The sequence below is a fragment of the Rissa tridactyla genome, chromosome 2 (assembly GCF_028500815.1).
Source record: "Rissa tridactyla isolate bRisTri1 chromosome 2, bRisTri1.patW.cur.20221130, whole genome shotgun sequence".
Taxonomy (NCBI): Eukaryota; Metazoa; Chordata; class Aves; order Charadriiformes; family Laridae; genus Rissa; species Rissa tridactyla.
The window spans coordinates 72,969,073-72,989,949 of NC_071467.1; the positions used below are offsets into that span (position 1 = coordinate 72,969,073).

Consider the following 20,877-nt stretch of genomic DNA (forward strand, 5'->3'; position numbering starts at 1 on the left):
TCAGTACCCTTTAAGGGGCATTTTCAAGGAAGAATCACAGGTAAATGAAGAAAAGAGGCAGAAAAGGAAGATGTACAAAAAGTGCCAGTTAAAACTTCCCACAAGAAAATTTAGTCCTAACAACATTCACCTTGAGCTTGCAGCATTGCTGCTAAGGTCATCAAAAATAAGTACAGGACATACTTACTTTATCTATCAAGAAGTAAGATGTGCATAAACAAAAAAGCATTGCAATTCCCCTGAGATTTCTTACAAAGTTCTGTTCCATTTATTTCTCTATCCATTGTTCCCAATCTGCCTCTCCTGTTCAGAGAAGGGAGTGAGACCAAGCATAGCTTTGGCTTGTGTGTCTCTGGATGAATCTCATGAGATGGGCAAATGGAAAAAAAAGAGAAAGAAAAAAAAAAAGCCCTATAGCAGAGCAGCAATGAAAAATGTCTTCTAACATTTCTAAATTATAATTTGAGATTTAACCATAGTTTGTATCCAGCTCTTTGGTTTCCTGTCATATTTGTTGTTGCTAACAAGTCAAAAAGCTCCTTCACCACCTGGTAAAACTACAAATATATAAATATATACACACACGCTTCCACATATACAAAGAGACTAGAACTTGTATTAGAATAATATACATACTAGAAGAAAACCTTGCTTTCTCTACCTACCTGTTTGCTACTAGCTTACTATTTTACTGTTGGTTTACATGGTACTAGAAGCCTCAGGGTTGTGCTTCAGCTTCGGCATTAGTGGATATGGGCAATGAGAGCTGCCTGTTCTGTATGAGAGAGGGTTTGCATCTAATGACCACACACCGCAATCTTATCTTTCTAGTGCTCTGGCATAAGGTGTCTGTATTTTGTGGCAGATCCCAGAACTGTACCAGTTTGTTCGCTTTCTTTCCCTGGAAGATAAAAACGCACCTGGAACACTTCTACCCTTGTTCTCAGAGAAACGTCTAATCTTGAAATCAGATTGCTATTAGAAATATTGAAAACAGACGAGGAGGGGAAGGACAGCTGGATAATCTTATGTTGGCATTCCTTTGCATAGTACAGCTTCGGTAGAAATTAAGATATTTACAGCCCATAAAACGGGCTGTGCATGAAGCAGGAGGCCGATCTTACCTCTCGGTCAGGTAGTCAGTGCCAGGTATGTGCACGCATGACATACAAAAGCCCTTTGCCAAGGATGCATATCTGTAGCCAGTCTTTTAGAAGCATAATTTAACTGACACATAAAACATCCCAGTATTTTCTGATAAATACTAATTTTCTCAAATCTCTGGAAAAATGTAATTTCAGTGTTTCACAAGCTGTTGACCCGTATTTATGTTACAAGGATGACTCCACTGCAGCCAGCATCTTACTGGGCCTTTCTCACATCTGCACAGCAGAAAGCCAACCGGTACCCATTTCAGCCAGCCAGCACTGGGTGCACAAGGAGGCGGAGCCACCTCTGAAACGATGGTTAGACACCAGCTATCTCAGAAGTATGCAGGTGTGACTATACTTGAGAAAGAACCGTAACATATACAGCAAGAGCAAATAGCTTTGTAAATATGTTGTATAGCATTTACGTAATCCAGACAAAAATATATCAGAAGGGGGGCGTGGAGGTGTCAAATAAGGAGAAAGAATTAGGGGGTAAAACATTTGGGAACCCCTGTTATTAGGATTTGCAAATGCCTTACAGAACAAAGAAACAAACCCAGCCCTTTCTATTCTCTGTCTCTCTTCTCCAAATCCGACATTTGAGGTCAATTACTTCATTCCAAAAGGGGTGACAACTCTATTTAGTAACCCAGTTCCTTTCTATTCATAGCTCCCGAATGCCAGAACCATCAGAAGAATGAGACTCTTCTGCGTCACCTGAGCCAAGTGTTGCTAGTCAGCTTAATTTTCTGTCTAAACTTTGAAGCAGCTTCTTTTAAGGAGAACGATGAAAAATTTAAAAATCTAAATAACCTACGGAACACCACAAAACTTCTCAGATGAGTGTAATCGCCCTTCTCTAGAAGGGAGAAAGAGTTTGTATGTGCTGGGGCCTGAAAAGCTGCTTTCGAGGCTGCAATGAAGACATGCCAATTGCTCCACTTTGTTATCAGAGGGGCAACAAGTGCCCAAGTCAGAGGGTGTGCAGGGCATGGGGAGGCATCGCAAAGCTGAGATGGCCGGGAAGCAACAGTTAAATGCAGCATGCATAAAGTATGTAAATACCCCATTCCAGGTACTGAATATTGGATAGACTCAGGCATTTTATTTCATTAAGACTGTGACTATTAAATGATCTATGTATCTGTGGGCTGATATACCAGTAACACACGTAAGAATGTACATGATGCCATGTCTATTTTAAGCACCAGAATTTTTATTAGATGGCACATATTAAAATAATGCTAGATTCCATTTTAATATTCAGCCATTTTGCTCAAATCTTCAAAGAGGGATGCTTAAATAAGGCAAATTGACTGTTGTTAAGCACTTTGCAGGCTCAAGACTAAACATGTGGATTACAGAAAGACGAGTTAGACTGAGATGAAAAACCCTATATACTTAGATGCAAGAAGCTAAAAAATTATCAATTAAACAGCAGCCTTTAAATTCTGAATGTTCCTTTAAGCTTTTCCCTCTGCAGAACGCATAATGCTAGGGATAGCAGAGAAATGCATGCATTTACTATTCTTAAAATGAAATTTCTCAGAACTTTGTAAACGTACTGGATAATGATTATAAGGTCTGCGCACTGTTACATATGTGGTGTGTATCTGTCATTTATCTGTGGTGAGATTTCTGACATGAAGAGAAAGAAGGCCATTAAAAAGAAATTCATCTGGCTTACCAACAAAACACAGGGATGAGCAAGTAGTGATTAGTGACTGGTCCACAGGAAAAAAAAAAAGGCTCATGCCTGGAAATGATTATTTACATCATCAATCATGGTCCAGAAGCAGAGGGGGAGAAAAAAATGAAAAAAATCTGTACACAGAAGCAGGCAATTCATACAACAAATCAAAACATATTATAGGCCAATACAACTCTCAGATGAACACATGCAATTCCGATGGGAGCTTTAAAAGAATATATTGGGGATAGGAATCAGTCCTGTATTAAGCCATTTGTAATGAACTAACGATGTAGCTACATTTCTCATGCAGCAATCACCATGGCACACAGGCATTGTTTAAAAACTGAAGTGCTGCAGAGCCTGGAATGAGACAGGAGACACTACAGGGTTTTTCGGGCGTTTCCCTCTTCCCCTTCTGGAACACCAACAACGATCTTCCCTTGAGGGGGGGAAGTGACGTTCTCATCCCATGAAATAGTCTAAAATGACGTTTTTCTTTGTTTTACAATAGGATGAATGGAAGACTATTCACAGCTTCGCAGGACAAAACACAAAGTGAGAGAGGTCTTTTCTTGCTCTCCCCCCCTACAACCAGAGCAATCCCCTCGGTTTCTCCTGTGAGAACTCTTCATTGTATGAAAATGACATACAATTATTGAGCAAGAAAGGAGGAAGAAAGGAGGATAGGACCTGGAGATTATAGGACATTAAAGGATCAAACTCCTTTAGTCTCAGGTGACTCTTGAAATGGTGTCATCGCACCTTTTTTGGGGGCCTCAACCACAGAGCTGTTAGGTATTTCCCAGTTTTGAGTGCCTTTCTCTTTTGCTCTTTCAGAAATTGCTGAAACAGAAGGATTTGGTTTCAATTAAACTTTTAGCTTTTTCCATTGCAAAACACAAAACAAAAATAATTCACTGGAAATTTGCCATCAGCCTGTGTCCACAATGGGAATTATGCTTCACTTGTAAAGATTTACACTAAGATTTTCTTTTCTTTCTTTCTTCAAATTGTGCAGTTTCATTGTATTCAACCTGTTGATGCTTTTATTAACCCTTCCCAAAGGCTGGTATCTTCTAGGACTCCAGCCAAATTAACACCATCAGTACATCTAGACCTGCCTTCTGTGCCTGGGTAAGGATTGTCATTATTGCCAAGGATTGTCATACTATCTTAAATAAGGTATAAAACACTTAGCTTGAGGGACACGACGAAAAGGAATTTCTGCTAGCATGTAATATGCTATCAAATAGCTTTTGATAAAGAACAAGCATTTTTCTTCTCTCTTTTCTTCTACAAACACGTGCCTCAAATTGTTTATGTATAGCAAGGGGTTTCAAGCATTTGCACATCATGGATCATAGAGTAATATTGTCTAGTAAAGTCTGTTCCTTTAATTACATAACATAACTTGTTGGATATATATGAAACTAGCACTATGCAAATATAATAAAAATACTATGACATGTATGATGTCATTGTAATGCAATTCAGCATCTGGAAGCATACTGGCTAGGTGATTGTTCAGTAGTTACTACAAATGCATGACCCAAAGATCTATAGGTCACAGCCAAAGAAGGAGTATGTCATACTTTTTAAACAAGAGGGGTATTTGGGAATCAGTCATCTTTCTATTAAATAAATTTTGCAATTTTGATGAGCAGAATGAATGAAAAGTAACCTTGTGTCTCTTGAACACTACCCTGACGATCTGTTCAGCAATAGAGACAGCTGTGATATTTCATGTTTTGGTAAAAAGAATATAAGTAGATAATAAACAACAAGAAACCACAAGTAATTAGAATTCCACATAATAGATGAATTTACAAACTAAAATTTAACCACTGGGTACTGTTATATTGATCACAAGAACTGGGTGTGTTCCTACATAGAAGAAATGTGATTAAGGCCATTTGGCACGTTTTTCTTTTTTTTTTTTCCCTCTTGTAATAATGGAAGAGTTGCATGCCGAGCCTTCCCACCAGCTCTCTACAGTGATGTATGATGTTAGCCTTGAACTACATTGTCCTCAACAGATGGTCACTGGGCTGAACCTCTGGCAACAGGAAAGAATGGGAGTTTCAGCAACTTCTTTTCCTTGGGCAGGGCCAAGGTGATATTTCCTTAGCTATGTTCCAAGAAAACTGGGAGAGGAAAAGAGTTTTTATGAACTTAATTGCAGTCAGGACTTTCCCTTCACTCTCCTCTCCAAAATCTCATTCATATCACACTATTCCAGCTTTCATTATGTGGCTGAGTGAAATCTTGGTCTGTGAAGGCATCTAATGTAATACAATGTCACTGTACTCAAGACAAAAGGTAATCAATTTTAAAGAGAGAAGGGATTAGATGACTTGTTAATACTTCAAAATACTAAGACAAGTTACTGATGTGCTACTTATCTCATGCTTTGCATGTAAGAATCTGAAAGCCATCTACAATTAATTATATCATGGAACAGTTCTGTGAAGTAGGCAGTGATTCACTGCATTTTATATATAGGAAAGTTGAAGTACTGTGAAGTTAAAAGGCAAACAGAAGATGTAACATTGCGTCTTATTTCCTTTTTTTTTTTAAACTTCCAAGTAAATATTTGACTAATGTGTGTTTTCAGAAATATCTTATATTCCAGATGCAGGCTAATAGGATTTAAGGTTAAATCACTACTGTATCATTTTCATGAGTGATTAGAAACTACTTAGAAGGAAGTCGACTTGCTGCACACCAGTTTTCCACACCAAATCACCTTCTTCTGAGACCCACCTCCTATCATAGCCAGACCTCTGATTTGTACAGGCTGGCCTGTAGGTGATGCAAAAAAGAATTTCTTCATGACACTGGCGGAGAGTCCTTCAAAAGCTTTAGACCTCCAGTATGTTTGACATGGGAACGGCGCACAAAGCAGCATCTCAAAACTTCAGCATCTTCATGGAGTTAGTCTTCCTCCTGTTCAATGCATAGAATGCATTGAGGGTCTGAGATGGCTGGGGGAGGGGGGCGCTCTGAGATGACCCTGTCCCTGCCTGTGAAAGTCATCACCAATAAAATGTGTGGCGCTGCTGAATTATGGTCAAAGCCAGAGGAAACCAGAGAAGTAAGGAAACTATCAGAGTACCTTCTCTCAGAGCCTCCTTACAAAATCAAACCCACTCAAACACATGATAGTCCATTTTGACCCTTGTTTCCTTAGAGAGCTGTGCTGTCCCTCCCATTGTCCACTCGTAGACTAACTCTTCCCTGTAACTAGGGGATCTGCCCACTGATTTCAGTCATATTTGACAGTAATTGAGCTATATATTCCTACTCAAATCAAAAACTGCATTAGAAAAGACCCCCAAGTCGGTGTTCCTATCAGAGAAAAGGAAGTTTCCAGCCATTTTGAGAGGGAGCCAGCTAGAAAACTAGTCCTCATGAAGCCTTCCACCAGCCACACCACAGGCTGCCAGCTGTACTGAAGACAGGGCACAGGACATGGCAGAACTGACGGTACTGAGAGCGTGTGGGATGGGAAGTAAAAAACAAAGAAGGAGGAGAACAAAGATAAATTGCTTCATTAGTTCTACGGCTCATGAAACAACTTGCTAGAGCTAGTGGCCTTGGCGATGTCCTGTTTAAGTAATATCAAGGTTGAGTTCAAGGGCCCTAGGGGAAAAAACTATTTGAGTCTGCAAGTACAGTGGAAAACTACTTTGTTATTATTCTGTGGTTTTATGCACGTGAAATTTGTTCTTTCAACAGTTCTATTAAAAAGTACTCATATTAAATACCAAAACTATGGCTGGGTTTAAATAACTTCACCTGAAAACCCCTGTGAGTTTAATGATATGCTTGGCAGTCCTTTCCTGACACTGTACAATCTCACAGACAACATTTCAACAGCAAACACTCAAATCCAAAACAACCTATGTATAAAATGTGTGGAAGTGGTTGAAGATAGTGTGTTAACTAAGAGTCCAAACTATAATATATTATCTATTGCAACATCTGTCTTAAGCAAATAATTGTTAACAGGTTATCCTTTTTAGACACCCTGAAAAGCAACATGCTAGTGGTTTCAACTACTGAAATAATAGAACTGTTGAAAGAACAAATATCATATATAAAACCATGGGACAAACCCACCACAAACTCCTCTTGAAAGAATAATTAATAAAGTAAAACTAAAGAAAGGAGATATATATGTGTATATTCCACTTATTACTGAAACAGTAATACTGGTATTTCACTGTATGTATAAACTGAAAATTTTTCTCTATTCTCAAACTTCTGTGTATCATCAGGCACAAAAAGGAAGCTGGAATCAGTGGTTTGACTGCAAAACCAGATCCATTTATTTACCTTTGCACAACTTGCCAAATGAAGTTAATGAATACAGCTGCTTTCTGAGGAGCATCTAAACATAATGGAAGCAGCCACATTTCTCCAGCAATCACCTCTTTGCTACGGCTTTCCCAAGTCTGTAAAAGGCGGCTATCCTCAAATCTAATTCACATCATCAGTATACTCCCGATGCTTTTTTCTACATCCACAGGACTCCATGATGAAAACAAAAATGTAACTGAGCCCAGATGCATTCCCAGATTCCCACGTGGTGGGTTTCTGAGCCGAGTGGCAGCATCTTTCACACAGCTAACATTTATGGGGGCACAAGTCACTGCGTACCAGCTAAGGCACTGCTGAATTACACAGCTCTAGCAATTTCACATTATTCTAACTCCCTCCTTCATTGAACAAGGACAGAGATGGAGGTATTTTAAATTTTGCTTTTCAAAAATGGAAGCAGGTATGCAACTTGTGCATACAATACAGCTGGAGAATGGTAAGATTATATGATGTTATTATGGTAGACAACAGTACTCTTACATCAATTTTATATATATATATATAAAATGATAATTATTTTGGAAGAGATACAAAGTTCAGTGTCCAAGGAGATAATGTAACTCCTCCATCTCAAGCTACCTCCTTCCTCTGATTTGTATCAACCAAATTCATCACAGCCACCCTCAATTTCAAAGCAAATCAAACAAACACACAAACTGAAAAGATGTATGCTTGGTTTTCAATAGCAGAAAAGAGAAAGAGGTGCCAGGAGACCCCTCAGACTCCTGCTTGGATAATAAAAATGGAAGCGTTCCTATAGAGCACTCTTCCTGGTAACGTGGGAATGGCTTCCCAAGCCCAAATTGGGGTTAACTCTAATCACACTCATGTTCACTCATGTTCCAAAGGTTTGCAGGTTAAACAATGTCAACTTCAGCTTCATCAATATCCTTGAGAGGACTCTGATGTCCAGATCCATCACCACATCCAGATTCCAACTCTACTTTGACCAAAAATAAATTTCTTTGTTACAACTCATAAAAAAGATCTGGCTTTTACCATTTTCTTCACAGTATAAGGCACATGTATGTGGATACCACTACAGCACAAAGAGGAGGAGGAACCTTGGGTGATTCACAGAATCACAGAACAGTTAAGTTTGGAAGGGACCTCTGTAGGTCATCTTGTCCAACTTCCTGCAGAGCCACCTAGAGCTAGTTGTCCAAGAACGTGTCTCAATCATTAAATACGACTAAATGATAACAGCTATATCAAGAACATGAATATTAAAATGGAGACCCCTAGATTTTTATTTTAAAACACACTTGTTTTTTCTAAGCCTAGCATCTGCAATTTATTTTCTGCCTCTCTCTCAAACATCCATACCACCCCCCAAACACACATATACTGAAAGAGACATCAGGGTGCAAAAAGATCCATAACACTTGTTATTTTCACCAGATCAGAGTGATTACCTAATTTTGGTTTAAAAGAACAGTCCTACACGTGTTAAGATTCAGATGCCCATCCAGATACCCAAAATGTACCTTTCATTTCACAAATGACCTGAAGACGAGACCTTTTATGCAATAAGATTCTAGTAGTTCTCTATGCACGGGGTGTGCTCTGGCATTTCCGTAACCACCTGTGATATTGTAGCTTAAGTGACTTAATTTTCCCAAGCACTTAAGACTGAGTGGCTTACCAACTTATCTCCCAAGTGAGATAGGAGAGCCTCAGAAGTACCACAAAGCATCTTCCAAACTCACCTGAAATGTGACCACTCTTGCCACAAGTCTAAAAACACCAAACAGCAATGTAATAAGACAACTATGCCTATATGCCTATACATTCCTTGGAGGCTGTAGCTACCAAGCTACAGGTAGGTTTCCAGCAGTGGTGACCAGGAGAGGGGAGCAGCTAGCAAAGCAGCAGAGCCCAGATTTCTCTTTATTTGACCCTTCTCAGTGTCCGACTCTGAATCTGAGGACTAAACACATTTGATCAAACCATGACACAGTCAGATGTGTCTTTATTGTGGTATTATTTAACGTGCATTTCAGTTTCGTTATTGTCAGAATGAAACATATGTGAGATGTAGTATTTGAGAATTATTCAGCATCTGGGACTTGTATAGTTCTTAGCAAAGTAATTGCCATGGTCATTCAAAGAGCTGAACCCACAAAAGTATGAGATCATAATCAGCAGTGATTTGACTTGCATCATAGATCAAGTCTGGGCTGTTGTTTCAGTTCTTTGGGAGCAGTACAGACAGAAAGAGGCAGAGGAGAGCAGAAGGAAAAAAATAAAACAACTCCAAGCCTTTCTTTTTTCCTGAAGTAACCGCAACAGATTACTTCCACTTTCTTCTGAAGTCAAGAGTAACTGCAGGCAAAATCAGTAAATAGAGTGATGCCCTAACGAGGGGCAGCAGTTCACAAAAGCAGTAAAATAAACTGCTGCAGAACATGATCCTTTGTATCGCAGAAAGCTCAACTGAAATGCACTGCGGTAGCTGTGTGATGTCTGACGGGAATGGTTCCTATGGATTTAGCCAAAACCAAATGTAATTGAGATTTGACCCTTTCAACTCAGTAGAGCACAATTTCTGAAGAGGTGAGTTTATTGAGAGTACTAAAATCACATTGAACTCTTACTTTTGGTGTTATTTTTCCTGCTTTTAGAAAATGTTTCACGGTAGGCTGTCACAGCACTTGACAAGGAACATTTACTTAATATCTAAATAGTTGCATAAAAGAGGTGAGAGGTATTTCATGGAACAATTGTGTGAAGGCCATGAAAGATATTACCAGTGATCATGGAAATGCCAGAAAAAAAAGGGGTTTTTTTAAATTTTCCAAAGAATGGCATAGGCACAGCTCCTTTCATAAAAGTAAAATGTCTCACAATATCTGAAAGAATATTTTAGGTGTCCGCATACAAATTTAGTTGTATAGTTCTTGGCTCTGAATAATAATAATTATTAATAATAATAACAACAACAACAACAAGAACGGCAGTGATGATAAAGTTTTTTCAATGCTATGGAGAAAATTAAGAGTCTTGATAGCCAGTCCCCCACGTTAACCAGGAAAATACGACCTCAGAACCTGGAAGGGACTGGATTTCAGTCTTGCTGCCAGAGATATCTCTGTACTGCCTCTGAGTAGCAAAGCAGATCTGCCTACATGCATAATACCAAACTAAAAAACTTTGCAAGTTCAAAGCCTTACGACTCCTTCCCATTACTGTGTCACGTTGTTTACAACTCCTACATCCACAGCACAATTCACAGGAGGACCAGTGCTGCTCTAGTTCAGCATAAGCGACTGCAACTTGTGCTCTGAAATCACCTCTTTCTTTGCAGCCCTGACTACTTCCTTCCAGCTCCCAGACAGCCTCCCACAAGTGGGCACTGCCAGAGCCTTTCATACCCACCCGTTCAGGACGGCAGGGCGAAGGCTAAAAGGCAATTTAAAGTATGGAGATGTGCAAGATTAATCAAGTAACATAGTGAAGGCCACTGGCTGAAATCTGCTAGTCGCACAAATAAATACTTCACAATTGCAGCCCAAAAGCAAGTTTGTGTTCTGGTCCCCCTAGAAAAGCAAATGTGTACAACAAGTACTTTTAAAAAGAGAGGCAGCCAGCAGCTGCAGCTTAACTATTTTCTAACACAACTCCCCCAGCCCCAGGGGTGGCACCAGGCTGCGCTCGCCATGCTCTTGGAAGTCCGTGCCCCGGCAGTATTCTTCAGCAGGCTGCTGGGCCATTTACCCCCGGCACCTCGGACTAACGTGGACAAGAACATAAATAAACTGAAGTTGATTGAGAATGCTATCACTCCGATTAAACTAGGTGACTTAAAAAATACATGGGGCCGAAGAGCACAACTCCAGAGTAAAAAAAAAAAAAAAAAAAAAACAAACACACAAACAAAAGCAAACAAACCCCAAACTGAAGATGTGTTACATCAAACATGCAGAGGTTCATTAGCTGCATCAGGCTACAAATACCAGATGCTAAAGGGTAACAAGCTGCAAGAGGGAAGGACCGCGCAGCTCAGCTCCTATCGATGACCTGTGCTAGGTATTAGGTGGAACAGCTGTTTTAAAGCACACAGTCCTGCTCAGCATCCTATTCCCCCAGCAGCATTTTGCTCCAGTCTCATCATAAGTCTGTTTATTCATATCCATCCGTGTCTGCTAGGTGGTGCTGTGGGATGGCTTTTCTAAGGCAGAAAAGGCAGCTTGCTTTCTTTTTCCCCTCACTGATTTTTTTCTTCTTCTACATGAGAACAGCTGCAGTGTTTTCTGCATCTTGGTTGTACAAGATGTGTCCTGTCTGGTCTCCTTTCTTGTTCTTTACTTGCTGCAGGCATGCAGCGGCCACCGCTGATGATACTGCATCTCCAGAGCAGTCAGAAAATGCGTGTGTGTCAGTGTTCATCTGCATGTGCCATACCCATGCAGGAAAGCAGGAACCACAGATGGAGGCAGGAGGTATTAACATCTACTCTAAAGATTTCAAAATTTTCATTTTCCTTTGGTTCTAAGGGTAGAGGACAATTAAGCAAACTATTTTTATTGACAAAGCAGGATTTAAAATTAAATCAGATGCAGAAATTAATAGCATGGTTTCAAAGGAAAGGGTAAGTCTAAAATCTCCTGAAGCTCCAACAAGTGAAGTATCTCCCTTTTTCCATCTCAAACTGCAACTCACTTGCACGAGGAAAGGCAACCTACTGTAAAAACTTTAGAAGGCAACCCTCTGAAAGGGGAGGTAATGGGAAGGGTGCTTTTTTAGGCTTCATTTTTGTACTGGAACTAAAGAATAACTGAAATGGCAAGATGCCATCAGTGCTTTAACATCCATAGTATTATAACTGGTGCATACTCGGACTGAACTACTCAGACCTGTGAAAATAATGTTGTGCTAACGACCTGTACACAAAAGCAGTCTGGTGATGTCCATCTGTTCCACATAACTTCGTGTCGGTTTAGCCAAAGATGACGAATAATCCCAACCCACCCTTCTGAGCAAAAGGGAAGAAGAAAACAACCATCCAGATGAGTAATTGCACTATTACTACATCAGGTAATGACGTCAGGAAAATATTCCACTCAGTTTTCAAATACTGTCTCATGGCCCAACACCGTGGGACACCCTCTGAACACTTGCTGTTCCTATACAATACCCACCCTAGCAAATGGCAAGGCCACCCTCTTTGACATATACTGCAATTTCTAATATTTTCTGTCCGATGTTCTGCTCTGAATGTAAATCTTCCACTGTCAGAAACTGAACTTGGGCATTCAAGTTGCATCCCCACATCCGAAGGGGGACGACAAGGAAACAGGAAGGGACATCATGCAGGCCAGTGATGAAAGTTGAGGTATATCATGATTCCAAGCAAGTTTGGCACAAATCTCACTGTCAGATCCATAGCTAGTACAGATGTCCATCTGAGCAATCATCAGGCAGTGCAGGTCTGGAAGCAAACCTGTCTTCAGGTGGTCCATCACGTCTTTCCCCCTACAGCCATGCAGAATCCTTTCTATAGAGGGCTCTACAGTTCCCTTGTGCATGGAAGAGTGGCCCAACAGACATCAAATATGAGGAGAGCATGTACACAGGGAAGCTACACCGCAATGAGGAAGACAAAAAGAAGTAGCGACCTGAGGGTAGAGGACTGCTCCAGAGGATGAAGAGTGGTAGTGACACAGTGAAGAAAAAAAAATACAAAGAAGTGGAATTCTGTTCTCTCTATTTAAAGGAAAACAGGGTGAACAGAAACTCAGCCCACATGGGATTAACAGTTTTGAGGCAATCGCATAGATTAATACCTGCAGGGGTCTCTTGTCCCATTTTACTCTTTCCATTTACATTCTGCAAGAAACGCTGTCATATGCAAAGCTCGACTGGGGAAGCATTCCAACTCCAATTAGCAAAGAGTTGCATTTCCCTCCAAAATCATAACAATAAGGTGCTTAGACAACCACACAGTGAAATTTAAAGTGAAGTGGAGAAAAAAATGGCTTCTGGAGAGGATGCTTTCATTTTCTTATTAAACTAAAGGAAGCAGCTACATGCTGCTGGAAACAAAAAAGACAAAGCATACATTTGCTACATTTCTGTACCTTTTGTTAAGAAGAGGAAATTAAAAAAATATATCAAATTTATAAAACAATTCCAATCTATAACAATTCCACACTGGCTGAGGTATTAACAGTATTTTTTATATTGAACACCACATTCTTGTTTTTCATTAACGTGGTCTTCAAAAAAGGAAAATAGTAGACAGATAGAGGGGGGCAAACCAGGAAGCATCTGAGCTCCTCGTCTGATTGCTGTGATCAAAGAGGATCAGAATATGGAAAGAGAGCACACAGCACGTCCAGATGAGACTCATTTCAATGTACCATGGGAGCCAGCTAAGGAACCTGCTGGTACACTGGAAATTATTCTGAAAAGACTTTATACGGTATAAACTACTACTAGAGCACTGTGGAGGAAAAGAAAAAAAAAAAAGTAAACATATCAGAGAGCCTTTCTTTTGATCTTGATCTTATGAAAAGTAATTGAAGTCCACACATTTACTAGATATCTTCCTTCCTAAGGACTAGTCCTGTAGCTGAGGAGACCACAAAAAACCTATGAGGTAACCACAATGAGTCCTAGGGGCAATAACCTGGTGAGGTAACTTCAGGGACCTGAGCTGGTTGCAACTCAAGAGGTTCCTTGGGGTGCACTGCATGCTGAATATAAAGCCATCATATATATTTTGGTGGTTTCCATTTTTGATACAGCACGTTTTTCACTGTTATCCAAGCACCTTTAGCTAGTAGCTGTTGCTTTAAAGAACGACTATAGCTAAATAAAGGAATGACAAGCATTTTTGAGAGATGCCAGAAGGAAAGATATGGTAACAATTAGTATTAGGTTCAACTTTCACCTACGTATCTGTCTTCAACACGTATAATCTCTCCCTCCACTCCCCCATGTTCTTCCCTCAGGGCTCTAAAATGCAAACACCAATTTTCCAGATGAGGGACTGGGGCACAAAGGGATTTGGAGACTGGTTCAAGAATGTGCCTGGAAGCTGGATTCAGCCTGGGTCTCCCAATGTATGGACTCCCTCCCTATCTGGGTCACTCTTCCAGGCTAAGCTACAAGCAAAACAGTGGTATATTAACTGCTGTGTTGGCTGTCTCGGATCTGGTTTACGTGACGCGGCGAAAAATGTTGGATACCACCTTCTTTCCCGCAGGCAGGATTCCACTATTGTACTATATAGATGGCAACCACGACAGAGACTAATTTAAGAAGAAAATTAAGACAAATTTAAGAAGAAAAATAAGGGCAATGCTGTATTGACTAATTCAGTTGCTGTGTCAAGGAGTTTCCAAAAAGATAGGACATTCAGAAAAAAAAATTGAGATAGAAGATTAAGCACCACAGCTCTGCAGACAAAAAAAAAAGGTCCTATATGCCTCACAGCAGACACAGAGGATTCAATTCATACTTTTAGAGGAGTACAAGATCCTTGCACAGCCAAAAATTTTAACAGACTTTGTGTGGAATTTCTGCTCTTGTTTCCTCACTAACTGTACTTGCATTCTGCAAAATGCTGTAAAAAGGATCCACTCTAACAGTGCAGTTCGTCTCAAAAACCTTTAATAAAAATTCAATAATCATCAAAATAGAGGTGAGAGGAAGAAGAAACCTGGTGAAAAGGTATAAGTCTCCAAAAGTTTACTATGAACAGTGAGAAAAATGAAGCAATTAACCAAAGAATCCTACCCATATCCTATAAATTAATTAAACTATGCTTGTCACAGCATGAATATCATAGGGTATTGTGATACATATGTAAGGTAACCCCAAAGCTCTGTTAAGATAAGGAAAGGCTACCTATGTTCTTCAAATCTGAAGGACTAAGTAAAAATTAACCATAATGCCTTTTAACAGTCATAAAAAGCCAGAACATTAATACACACCAAAGAATGCAAAAGGTTGACCAGTTCCTTTCTTCCTACAGAATTGCAGAAGTCATCTCAGCACACACACCTGCACTTTCTGCTGGCAGAACAACCAAAAGCTCTAAAACTCAGGACACTTAATTAAGCCTCAGAAGATCTGGATGTCAGGTTTGTTTCTTATCCTGGTCTCACTATGCAGGGGGAAGAAGAACAATATATCAATTTGGCAATAAGTACAGGTGAGGTACCGGTACTTGGCACTTTCTGGAAACATGCCCATTCACTACGGTGCATTTTCTTATTTTTCATGCTGATCTATCTCATGTACCACCCATGGCACAGACACGGACCCCACTCCCCAGGATTCAGGGCCTCATTGCTGATCGTACCTGGAGGGACTTGCCCAGTGCCTTGCTGAAATGGGAATACAAGGACAGAGGACAGAGGATATTTGCTACTGACATGAGCCTACAGCTTTGATTTCTAATACTCATGTACTGATGAGAGTAAATATATAAGCCAGAATCAGTCATCCACTAGACCAGCACAATAGCTAGTTTAACATACAGCCATATCTGATAACACATGTGGTAGTATCAGACTGAAAACGACTTCCCAAATCTTCTTCCAATGTCAGAAGCTGTCGAGTTTGGCAGCATAAAGTATCAGTCTCGGAGAAGAGGGCTCAGGGGAGCAAGGAAGGATTGACAAGCGGCTTCCCACCAGGATGCCTACGCTTAAGGCCGCATGTAGGTGCCTGCATGAAGAGGCACTTACCCTGCACAGTCTACATCCTAGTTCTTTGACAGTGCTAAAAACAACATAGTTGAACTAACAAAAGGGAAATGAGGATTAAAAAAAATGGGGAAATTCAGAGGAACTGCTTCATTTTGAAGCATTACCTGGACTTTCTGCATATGCTTATTTCAAAAAAGAGGAAAAAACTGCATTGTTTCACCTCCGTGAAAGGTCCGAGCTAAAAATTTGAGTTTGGTGGCATTTCAACAACTGACTATGCACCAGAAGACCTTTCCCTCATTTCACCTAAGAGCAACAGAGACCAGAAAACAGGTAACCCTGCAAAGGTAAGCCTGCAGACTGAAGCATTATGCATCCGAGTTCATGAAACAGTGCTTCCAGAAAAGCTTCAGACATAACTGTTTATTTTAATTTTAAAACATGGCATATTTCCTTAAACTGCACCTTACTAAACTCTTAACTTAGGACTAACGATATTTCTACCCTGCAAAATGATTACTTAGCTATCCCAAAAAGGTTTGGCATAATGACAGCAATGTGTTTTATATTGGCCAAGTTGATTTCTGTGTTTAGATATGCATAAAAATCTCAGGTGTGTACTAGAGGCTTCAATTATAACCAGCTGCTTTTCATCCTTGGAGCCACTCTTTCATACTTCTTCACTCTTTTCTAACTGACAACTTATGGTTGAAAATTTTCTATTTTTCTTGTTCAGGCAATTGATTTTATAGTCAAAGACTGCTGGAAAGACAAGTAGGCTCCATTTTCTTTAGTCTCATCCCTCAATACAAACTTTCCACTTGCATCTTCCCCTTTCGCAGGAATGCTGGACTTAGTGCTTGTTAGAAAACGCTAGTAGCTAATAGAAAATTCTAATAGTTAGGGCCTGAGGCACAATAATTTGCTCACAAATGTGCATGGTAACAGATCTGTGACAATGAACTACATTAGTGAGAGAGACCAAGGTAATTCTAAAAGCTAGCACTGATTTTTAGGTTGTTTTTCATTTTTTTCCCCTTACCTAATTCTAGTGTAACCCCTGCTTTTTCCTTTCTTCATACCTTTCCTTTACAACAAGAAACTTGTACATGTGCATAGATGCATGGTATTTTCTGGAAATACTTGGACATATTTCACTCATCGCTAACAGGACATTTTCTCATACAGATTTGAACAGATGAGACTGAGTGAAAACTTGGGCCTGAACGTTTGCCACATTGTTGGCAGTTAATCATTACATTTTCTCATTCTGCACTTCAAAGGACTTGAAATCAGATCTCTGATATGATTTGGGGGAGCTGTGTGTTTTCTAGTATCGCCTTAATCTACAAGAGTTCATTTTGAGCACAGAAAAATAGGCGTTTATCCCTTCAAAATACTCAGAAGTGAATGCAACAGATGGAGCTACAGGAATAGTTATTGCTGCAAGACTGGACTGCTGCAAACTCTCACGTTTGATGGAACGACTTTGAAACCCACCTACAAATACAGCCGGTAAAGAAGAGCAGCACTCGTAGCAGTCTGCCTCCTGAGCTGGACAGACCAAAGCGAGCGCACAATGTAGTCTGCACTGGCTGGCGAATCCTATTCCAAGTTTATTGCAACATCCTGATCCTTATCTTCAAAGCACTAATTAAATACCGTTCAAAATAAACTCTGTTCATGCAACAGTGCAGTTATAGATTCTGAATGAGAGATGGAGGGAAGCCCTAGCCCGACCTGGGTGAGCGTTGGCTCAAGCTCTTGAGAGGCAGGAAGTAGGAGAGTTAAGTTCCTATAAACCCAGGATTTTGTTTCTCCCTCACACAACCATTTTCATAACAATAGTTCAATGGCCAAATGCACAGCGGATTAAATTTAAGAACCAGCTGCTAAGCTGACATGCATGTTCACAGTTTCACTGAACTTAAAGCAGTTGTACCTGTTCACCACAGCTCAAGGTCTCCAGCTCAGGGCAGCCCATGGGTAAGACACACTGATTTTAGGGCTCGAGGGGAAATCTCAGCCTTGCTCTGAACTCTTACAGGAAGCAAAGGAGCCTGAAAGGCTGTAAGACAGACACCTAACTGACATTTCTACCTGGGCTAAACCTGAAAACAGAACAAACCCACAGGCTTATCAGAGTTGTGGCTGGAGGGAAGAGAGATGGTACAATCTATGTAGCTTGTGCATTAGCTGTATGTAGAGTCTCGTTTGTAAGAGGCTGCAAAACAGTTCCTTAACCATCCAGGCAGCAGACTGGGAAGAGTACAACATGTGAAATTAATCAAAGTAGGTCCCCAAGCTGTGTAATTTCTCCTGGATGCTTAACTCTTTTAGCAGGCCAGCTTTTCTAGATCACCTTCCAAACACATTAAGAATAAAGCGCAGGACAATTCTACAGTACAACTTCCTGCTCACAAAGATTAGGCATGTTCCTACATATGTTCCTTTTCATCATCCTGGCAAAGGTAATAAGATAGGCCATCCATACACACAATGATTTTCAAAATATATTGGCAGAAAAATTAATCAGATGCAAACACATCGTATTTCCAAGACCCTCAACAAGAGAGTATACCATCCAGATTTGGGGGTGATTTAATTCAACATGCTTTGGGCTTTAGTACTACTAACGCTACTATTTTAATCTTACTCATATCTGTTAAGCCCCTTACAAATGTAACATTCTCCATGAATACAAGCTATTTTTCGGTATGTATTTGTAGACCCACTTTAAAATTCATTTGCCTAAGATTTGACGAGAAATTTCCTGAGGTAAAGAAAAGCACCAATTCAAGTTATACGGTGTTCTCTGCTCTGCTTACGTCTTCAGTTAAGCACAGGCATAAATGACTTGTGAAACGGAGACTGATTCAGTCCAGTTCTTAAACTGAGTATTTACCTCTACATACCTTAAATGATTCACTTGTAAAAATTATTTTAGTGCTTTTTGTGACTAAGTATATTATTTCTCTCAAAATTCTTGTGAAATGACTTACCAACTGTGTGTATGTTTTAACATGTCACCGTGACCGTGCAGGAAAAGCAGCTCTACTGGACTTTCCCTTTGAAATCAACAAATTCACCCACTACAGCTACATTCTGTTCAAATGGTGTAGGTTTTTTCCTTTTGCTTTGAGATAGTTTTTTTCTTCTTTTGGATTGAATTACGTTTAAAACATTCAAAAAGTCCCTACTTCAATACCAAGGGAAGCAAAAGATTCACACAAGGCACAGAGAACAACTTGCTAGTTAAAATTCATATTTAACCTTGCAATCTAGGACCCAGACAGAAGCAAAGTAGAAAAAAAAAATTAAAACAAGATGTGAGATAGGAATCTTTAATCAACCTCGTTGTATCAGCCTGGGCCCAACATTCCACCCTGTCTTCTGAGGTTACCCAGCACCACTTTGAAAATGGATTACTTTCCACCGAAAACAATGCCAAAAAAGGGGCTTTAGCTCCCCCGGGGGAAATTAGAACAGCCTGGATCATCAAATGGGAAAAAAATAATCATTATCAGTAGCAGTCAGAAATGCGGGGAAAGAAAAGGTGAAACCAGGCTCAGGCTTTGGACCACATAATGCCTTAGATGTGCCTTTGAAGGCTGAGGTCGAGTGGCAAAAGTCTGTGGGTTTGAGATGCAAAGGAACCTTTGCTTCTCTAGGGGACAATATAAACACCTGGCGTTTTTCCAAGATGTTTGGTTTAGAAATGTACTCTTTGTAAACACTCGGTAGCTAGTCCAGGAGAGCGTAAGGCACTGATACAGTATTGTACACTTTCTATTACCAGGTCAGAGGGAATACCAACACATATGAAAGATAATATATACATTACCTCAATACATGCTAACAGATGAAAAATACGTTATAAGGACTTAAGATGCCTTAGTGCATATATGCCTTTAACCTGGCGTCCCTTGTTTTGGATAAGAAAAATTTTCCAACAGTCCTCGCCATCACCATCAAACCCAGACTCTACCTGCCGGTGATCCACCACAGAGCTCCACGGGGCTCTGGGGTGACAGCTGCCAGCGTGAACAAATGCCTCAGGTCCCTTTACAACCAGGCTAAATACAACTTGCAATACCTTGCAAAAACTTAATTCCAACTTCAGCACCAGCAACATACAGCTGGCAGAAACACCGAGAAAGTGGTGAAATACCATTTCCCAGGTGCTGTGAGGTTGAATGAAGGTTTGTGTTCTGGCACATGGTCAGTTAAGGTAACGTCCTTGATAGGTTAAGTTTACGCGCTTTAAGAAAAAGATAAAAATTAAGAAGCAATTCTGAAAGCACTGTTAACTAACATGCATTGACTCCCAGTTTTGTCTTTTAAAAAGTAAACTATCTTGCATGAATGTTCTATGCTACCAATGACTGCTAAAAGAAAACTTGCTTGACATAGATATTTCCTATTTACGCAACTTCTAGCTTATATAAGACAGTCAGAGCCTTGGCCCTGCTATAGCCCTCTTCCGTACTTGTACACTGCTGACCTCAGTTATGTATTGAAGTTCCCTGGAAGCCAACAGCATGTAACCGTACACCTATAATTAAGTACATACTTGAATGCTTTGTTAAACAGGGAAAGACTGATGAATTGCTGCCTATAGAACTAATGATGAAATAGTAGTAACGTACATTTAAATTGGGATTATGCTGTAAATATTTGATGCCAGGGATCTATTAGCCACTGATGATTGGAAAGCTGTCTATAGCCAGCCTGTGAGAGGCCACCAGCACGCATTGGCATGGTCACACATGGTTGGATATGTCTTGCAAAGGACCAGCAGTGGCCCTAAGAGCTTGGGATTTGCTGATAATGCTCTTCTCTTTAAATAGCATGGCAGAGGAAGAGTACTGCTAATTTCTAATTTCCAGTCTAACACCTATTATAATACCAATCTGAAACAGGAGCCTCTTTCTGCCCACCAACAGATGAGTCATCTCAGATTAACTTTCTTCCCACTTGTCAGTTCTTC

General features: G+C 40.1%; 1 protein-coding gene across 14 annotated transcripts in view; it reads right to left on the bottom strand.

Annotated features, from left to right (window-relative positions):
* The window catches only part of FHOD3 (formin homology 2 domain containing 3), a 403,988-nt gene that overhangs the window by 140,297 nt on the left and 242,814 nt on the right, over nt 1-20,877 (bottom strand). The gene's annotated exons all lie outside the window — the stretch shown is intronic.